The following is an 8824-nucleotide window of genomic DNA, read 5'->3' as shown; positions in this document are numbered from 1 at the left end:
CTGTGAGCTGTGATGCCACTGTACTCTACCCAGGTGACAGCTTGAGGCTCTGTCTCAAAAAAAAAAAAAAATAAATAAATAAATAAATAAAGAGCCCAACTGCATTTACTCTTGTGGATTTCATTGATTACATTAGTAGATGCTGTTTCAGTCAAATGATAGAGAAAATTAAAATAAATTGGAGTGTGGCTGATTTGGAAATGAAAATTAAATTAATCAACTTGGCTAAATTCTGTAATTTCCAAATTCAAAATTTCTCCTTAGGACAAAGAGGTTTTATATCACAGTCTGAAACACAAAAAGGAAATGTGAGGCAGAACCAATTAAATATGTATTGCATCCTCATAATGTACACTGTATCTGAAGTTTATCCTAAATATTTTAATAAGAAACACACATACAAACATATATTCATCCATCCAAATGATTGAAACACACACTTCTCTAATTTAAGAGTACTCAGAGGATTATATAACTTTAATTCTAGCCATTGTGAAGAATTTTATGTTATTATTTACTGCATGATCAAATGAAAATGGGAATGTGTCATCGAAACCATGTCTGGAACAGAACAGGCACCACTTCTTAAGAGTTATAGCACCTCCTTAAATAGCGCAGTACAATAATGCTGTGTGCAATCTGAACCTTTGCAAGAACTTAATTGGAAAATATGGTTTTAATAAATAAAACACGTTTTCTAGTTTTTTGAGTACAACTAAAATTCACTTTAAAACCAATGAGCTGTGGTGATTTTTTTTTTTCTTTTTACAACTTTTGAATGTTCTGTCAGATCAAAATAATTTTTTTGGATTAAAAATTAAGATTTGGGTTTTCCAATAAATAGAGGAATCATGGACTCCAGGGAGAGTTTAAAAGCAGTTGTTTGATGGAATTTGTGGGTGGTCAGTTGTGATTCTTCTTTCAATTCAGAGAGAAAAATAATAGCTGTGCTGGCTCATAAAATTGTATGTATTATTCCACTTATTCTCTAATCAATTATTGCATTTGCAAAGCTTCCAGGTACCTTTCTCATGATGTAATCCCATATAGTTGAACATCTATCCAAAAATTGCATTATAGAAATTTTGTATCACTGAGTGTTTTGGAGTAAATATATTCTCTACTGGATTAATTTATTATATGCTGCTTTTTAAATGTCACATAATCATACTTTCTATAGTTTGAGAATCAATAATAACAACTTTTTTTTCCATTGGAACACATTGTTTCAAGGAATTCAATCCTTACCAAAAAAAAAAAAAAAAAAAGAATTCAATCCTTAAAAATACATTCCAAGGCCAACCATATGTGAGTATAAAATCAAAAGAAAAAAAAATCAGTCATATGAGAGGTAGTAAAAAAATGGTTGAGAACTTGACTTTATGAATTAAAATCCCACTTTGCAATTGCAAACTCTGTCATTCTGGGCAATTATTACATCTCTCTTTACCTAATTTTTCTTATTTACAAAACCTGGATAATAATTATATCATACAAGATTTATGGAAAATTAATATGTTGACATTTGTAAGAGGATAAGAAAATTCACGGCATTTAGTAGATACAAAATACATATTAGAAATTAATCTATGTTAGTTGAGGCATAAAAGAGATATAAAATTTTTTTCTGAGATATTCAAGTATCTAAGATTAGATTGTATCTAATCTAAGTATCAAATCTTAGATATTTGAATTAATTGCATCTAATCTTAGATAAAACACCAAAAGGCTTCTTAATTTGAATAGCAAGATTTCAGGTAATGACCATTGAGGTAATATGTGTGTGTTTGTGTGTGTATATTTATTAACGTATACGTAAATAGGTGTGAGAGAGAATTAAATGGAATGTATTCTGTTACAGCTAAATTGGCTAAGTGCTCAAAGTTGAAGACAATACCTAGTAAATGAGACTGTACATAGGAGTTTCTCGAAGGTGCCTAACATGTCTGCAAATATATTGGCAAATATATTGTATAAATTTATTTTTTTAATATAAAAAATATATGATATTTTCTGGGCTCACATGAAATATATGGAATTATCAATGATGACTTAAAATAATGGGTGAAGGGAAGGGGGGAGCAAGTTGGCTGAATAGAAACATCCAGTGATTGTCCCTTTATATAAACGCCAAATTCAACAACTAACTACACAAGGAAGCACCCTCAGAAGAACCAAAAAACAGGTGACCAAAGGCACTATCGGGTTTTAATATTATATAACAAAGCAAGAGGGACTAAAGATAGCGGAAAAGACAACCTTGCTTTGCCTATGCCACCACTCCCCCATCTTTTAGTAGTGCTGTACCAGTGTGCTAAGTGGAGAGAGACTGTGTGTGCCCGGGGAGGAGGGAGAGTGGAGTAATGTGGAACTTTGCATTTAATTCAGACCACCCTTCATGGGGAAACACAATACAGGATGGAATTCTACCAGCACCCACAGAGGGAGCATAATGACCAGCCTGGCCACAGGAAGTCCTCCACCTTAAACGGAAACCTGATTCACAGCTACCCTACCACTAGCTGAGAAAGAGCAACTGGGGCCTGTATTAAATCCATAAAGCAATCAGGCCACAAAGGCTGTCTCCCTGGTTGATTCCTGCAGTCATGATAGTTCACATCAGTGGATTGGCATGAATACAGCCCGTGAGACAACAGCACCAGTGGCTAAGCTACAGGCTATGTAGCTCAAGGAAGGTCTTACTCCACTTGGGGAAAGGAAAAAGAAGAGTTCAGAGCACTTTCTTTTGCAACTTGGGTACAAGGGCTGAAAGGGCTATTTCGTCTTTGCACAGGCATTATTTGATCACTGGGATAATGATGATATGATGGTTCTGATTAATGATAATGATGATGATGATTATAATTAAATACACAATGAATGACTTATCTTTCAAAATTGGAAAGCATTCCAGATGTTTTTGTAAGCTAGCAAGAGGAAGGACTTTAAATTGTCCATCCCATCAGGTTTAAATTAATAACAAATTAGTACTTCAAACTGTGATAGAGAAGGAGATGAAGAGGGATGATGTTACCCCAGTAATGAGGAAGAGCTCAAGGTTTACAGAAATTGATCCAGGACAGCTTCACACGTTTCCCTTTGCCCATTTGTAATGAGGTCACATTCAAGTTCTTTCTGCCCAATCTGCCAATATTTGAACCACTTCCCAAGAGATTCAATGGTAATTTTTGTGATTTTAAGGGTTTTTATTTCTTCTTTGCACAGGATAAGACAAGGCAGATTCCCTGGGTGGTGGAGACTAATAATTATTTATCTAAGATTGATTTAGACCATATTCATCTGGCTTTTTTTTTTGTTGTTGTTGTTCATCAAGATGTGAAAAGCTTTGGAAATTTTGCTACAGATCACTTTTTCCCCCTTTTGGTAAATGCTTATAATCATATTGCAATGACCTTTACTTACACCAACTTATCTACTTACATGTGTAAGTAGCTGAAGCAACAACTGAAGCTACAGACTTTTCCAATTCACTTCTTGAGACTCAAATAATTCCCACTGTGACATGAATTAGAGTTGGTTATTATCATTTAAACATACCAAATTGAACAATTATTTTTACAGTTCTCCAATTCTGATCTCCTCCCACTCTTAACATAATTTTTCTCTTTTCTCTTTAATAAATGGAAGAAAATATAAAAAAATACAAATAAAGGCAACACATACCTACTATTTTAAATATCTTTACCAAACCTATATATTCTTTCCTTCATTCACTCATTCAAATACTTACAGAGTGCCTAATATGTACATAGAAATACATTAGGCACTAGAGATATTATGTAAACAAGATGAACCTCTGCCACTGAAGATAAGGTGAGCATAGATGGGGAAAACTTGTAAACAAAACTATTTCAAGTAAGAATAATAACAATTCTACTTTGCTAGTGGAAATGCACGTTAACACTGCCTTTTTGGAAAGAAGTTTGGAGAATACTCAAGGAACTAAAAGTAAACCTACCATTCAATCCTGAAATTCCTCTACTAGGTATATACCCAGCTGATCAAAAATCATTTTACTACATCTTAAAAGGTTACATGTGAAACTTACTAAATGTAGAATATAAATGTCTTAACACAATAACTAAGAAAATTCCAGGAAGGCTATGTTAACCAGTGTGATGAAAATGTGTCAAATGGTCTATAAAACCAGTGTATGGTGCCCCATGATTGCATTAATGTACACAGCTATGATTTAATAATTAAAAAAATCATTTTCCTATAAAGACATTTGCACCAGAATGTTTCTTGCAGCCCAATTCATAATTTCCAAGGCTTGGAAACAGCCCAAGTGCTCATTGACCAATGAATGGATTAACAAATTGTGGTATATGTACACCATGGAATATTATGCAGCCATAAAAAGATGGAGACTTCATATTTTTTATGTTTACCTGGATGGAGCTGGAACATACTCTTCTTAGTAAAGTATCTCAAGAATGGAAGAAAAAGTATCCAATGTACTCAATACTACTATGAAATCTACATATAATCACCTACACATTCATATGAATAGTAAAACATAACTGTAGTCCAGAGAGAGGAAGGGAAGGGAAGGGTTAGGGGAGGGGAAGGGGAAGGCCAGGAGGAGGGAGGGTATTGGGCGGGACCTCACCTAATGCAATGATACATTTCAAAACTATTAAGAATAGAGTATAAAAGTCTTATCACAACAAATAAGTAAGAGAGTGGTTGTGAATAAGTTTGATGTAAACATTTAACATTGTATATAAAATAAGTACACTGTGCCCCATAAATGCATCAATGTACACAGTTATGATTTAATAAAAAAGAAAAACCAACTAAAACAAAAGAATAATCAAGACAGGGAAAATAAAACAGAATAATTCAGGAAAGTGTTTTCCGTGGTGATATAGGAGACAAGAAATAACTCTAATTAGAACAGGCGACAGAGGGTAAGCCAAGGGAATGGCATGTGGACCAATACAGATACAATCTCAAGATGAATAATGTAATAATATGACATTGAAAACATTTATATTTAATGTTAAATAAAATGTTTCTATGAATACTTTTTAAAAAGTACATCAAAAAGCAAGTATCACTTGTAAAAGGAGGGAAATCTTTACATTTGTATTTACATTTAATTTGATACTAATATTGTTAAATATGTTAAGTGAAAAACTCATATAATTTGATAGTACAATGGTATGAAATAGCGTGTTTTCCTTATTTAATTGCCATATCAGATATGATGGCAAAATTATAAAATGGTGACAGAGTTCTAAGGGAAGTTGTACACTTATATATTAAAGGTAATTAATGTACATAAAATACTTGGAAAATATGACTTTAGAGTGAGAGCTGAAATTTTCAAAGTGTAACTCTCTTGTCTACATGAAAATGCTCAGTAACTTTTTTAGTTTCAGGTGTTTGACTTTTGACAAGAATACATGGGAAATTGAGTCATTGAACTCTCATTACATCACTATAGCCAACTTTCAACTGGAGATGAGGTAGCAGAAATCTATAAGTTTATAATTCTTGCCAGTATTTTGTTTATTTTTGAAAATAAGAAGCCATTTTCTTTTTTTTTTTTTTTTTTTGTAGAGACAGAGTCTCACTTTATGGCCCTCGGTAGAGTGCAGTGGCCTCACACAGCTCACAGCAACCTCCAACTCCTGGGCTTAAGCAATTCTCTTGCCTCAGCCTCCCGAGTAGCTGGGACTACAGGCGCCCGCCACAACGCCCGGCTATTTTTTGGTTGCAGTTTGGCCGGGGTCGGGTTTGAACCCCCCACCCTCGGTATATGGGGCCTGCGCCTTACCGACTGAGCCACAGGTGCCACCCAAGAGGCCATTTTCTTTATCTTAACCAGTCTTTCTGTCTCAAGTAATGCTCATTTACAATTCAAACTCTACACAGTACTTTTATTGATCTATCAAAAGTACAAACATATTATTTAAAAGTTGTGGGCTTATAAGGTCTATTCTTAAAAGACTTTAAAGTTGTGTTCATGGTCTGGCAATTAAGTTTAAGAACTTGACACTGTGTGCTTATATTGACTGTACTGTACAAACAACTTCATAAGGTTTCATAACCTTGATATATCAGTGTCTCACAGCTGTGTTCATGCCAACATAAACTTACTGAATGGCATGTCTTATTGAATGGCAGTCATTATTGTTGTTGCATGTTTTTGCATACCACTGCAAGAATGTTGGAGCTGGAATTACAGCAACAAATGAACATTTATAAATTTCTTGTTAAACTTGGCAAGAGTGGAAGCAAAATCAGGGACATATTAGTCCATGTTTATGGGGATAATGCCATGAAGAAAATGGCAGTATACAAATGGATTAAACATTTTTCTGAGCTGAGAGAAAACATCACTATGAAGAGAGGTAAGGCAGGCAGTCACAAGCAGGATTGATAATAAAATTGAAAAAATTCATTGAATTGTGTGTAATAATCATTGGCTAACTATGAGATGCATAGCAGACCAAATAAACATTGCTAGAGAAACAGGAAATTCTTAACTGAAAATCTTGTCCCAAGGCTCTTGGATCACAACAATGCACCAGATCACACAGCACTTTCTATGAGGAAATGTTTAGTCAGTAAGTGAATATGTGTATTGGAACACTCCTGCTACTCATGTGATATAGTCCCCAAAGACTTTTTTCTTTATTAGAAGCTAAAGGAAATATTAAAAAGAAGACAATTTGATTACATTCAGGACATCAAGTGTAATATAACAACAGCTTTGATAGCCATTCCAGAAAAGAGTTCCAAAATTATTTTGATGGTAAACTAGGTGCCGGCATTGGTGCATGGTCTCCCGAAGGGAGCCCTTCAAAAGTGATCATAGTGATATTCAGCAATGACATACGTAACACTTTTTCTTGGATGAGTTTGGGAACTTAGTTTTCAGACCTTTGTGCTAATCAGTCAGTACTTTTCAGAATGTTTCACTGGTGAATCTCAAACTGCACTGTCAAGTGAACATGAAAGTTGTTTTGGGGTATTTTTAATTGATGTATATTTTGAAAAATTCTTTCACTTGGATAACCCAGATTCCTAACAAACTTAAACTATGTTTACCCTTTGAAAAAGATCCCTTATATGCCTTCCCATACTCTACACTTAACCTTATTCCACTTGTCAAGAAGTAACCACTATTCTTATTTTTTTTTACTTGCTTCATTATAGTTTGATTGTAATTGAACATAAAATTTGACTATCGCATTTTTTGAACAACTGAGTAGATTAATGCTTTAAGATTTATCGTTTTTGTGTGTGTTAGTAGCTTATTACCTTTTGTTGTTTTAATAACCTGGGAGTTATACCACTATATGGGTAAAAAGCAATTTACCTAATCATCTCTAAGTCAATAGATATTTAATGTTTCCTGTTTAGAGCAACTAGGAATAATGTTATAAACACCTGTGTGGGCGGTGCCTGTGGCTCAAGGAGTAGGGCGCTGGTCCCATATGCTGGAGGTGGCGGGTTCAAACCCAGCCCCAGCCAAAAAAACAAAAAACAAAAAAAAACATTTACCCTCAAACAATAATTTCACTCTACATCTTTTTACAGATAACAAACAGAACTACTAGACTAAATAAGTCTCTTCCAGTAGGATTGGTATCAACTACTTAAAGAAACTGCGTACTGCTAACATAACCTTTAGTTCTCTAAACTGTGGGATTCAAGGTTGAGGAGACATTAAAAATAGAAACAAGGGCTGGGCGTCCATAGCTCAGTTGTTAGAGCGCTGGCCACATGCTCCAGGACTGCTGGGTTCGAACCTGGTCCGGCCGAGCTATACAAAAAACAAACAAACAAAAAAAAAAAAAATAGCCAGGCATTGTGCCAGGCACCCTGGCAGGTGCTTGTAGTCCCAGCTACTCAGAAGGCTAAGGCAAGAGAATCACTTGAGACCATGAGTTGAGGTTGGTGTGAGTATGATGTCACAGTGTTCTACTGAGAGTGACAAGGTGAGACTCAGACTCAATAAAAAAAAAAAAAAAAGAATAGAAGCAAAACAAATAAATTCCAAGTAAAAAATTCATACTGCTCATACCTGCTCTATCTGTGCCTAAGTTTTCTGTCCTACAGAATAAAAAAGACAAACCTCAAAAAAAAAAAAAAAAAAACACCCGTGTGCACTTTTTTTTTTGGTTATGTTTGTTTTCATGTCTCTTGTTTAAATACCTAGGTATGAGATGGCTTGGTCATATATTTTTAAATCATATTTAATTTTAGGAAAAACTGAGATGCTAATTTCCAAAATGACTTCTATCATTTTATTCTCCCATCACTGATGGCCACATCTATACCAACATCAGTGTTGATGATCTTTTTGAATTCTCACATGTAATGGTATCACATTGTGTATTTATTTTGCAATTTTTCTGATGACTAATATTAAGTAATTGTTCATGTCCATTGTGGCATTTATTTTGTGATGTCTTTTTCACATGTTTTGACTATTTTTAATTTTTTTATATGAATTGTACAAGTTACTTACATATTGTGGATACAAATTCTAAGGGAAATTAATTGTAGCTGTGTTCTTCCACACACAGTGGAAGTGTGGAAGTGTAGTGTGTTTCTTGAGTCCTCCATAAAATTAGGTAAATAGGCTCAGCACCCATAGCATAGTGGTCACATCACCAGCCATATACAATGAGGCTAGCAAGGACCATTGCTAAACAACATGACAACTGCAACAACAACAAGAACAACAACAAAACTGGGTGTGTGGTGGCCTGCAGCCCCAGTTACTTGGGAGGCTGAGGCAAAAGAATAGCTTAAATCCAAAAGTTTGAGGTTGCTGTGAGCT

The sequence above is a fragment of the Nycticebus coucang genome, chromosome 1 (assembly GCF_027406575.1).
Source record: "Nycticebus coucang isolate mNycCou1 chromosome 1, mNycCou1.pri, whole genome shotgun sequence".
NCBI classification, from domain to species: domain Eukaryota; kingdom Metazoa; phylum Chordata; class Mammalia; order Primates; family Lorisidae; genus Nycticebus; species Nycticebus coucang.
Note: the sequence above shows the minus strand (reverse complement) of the source record.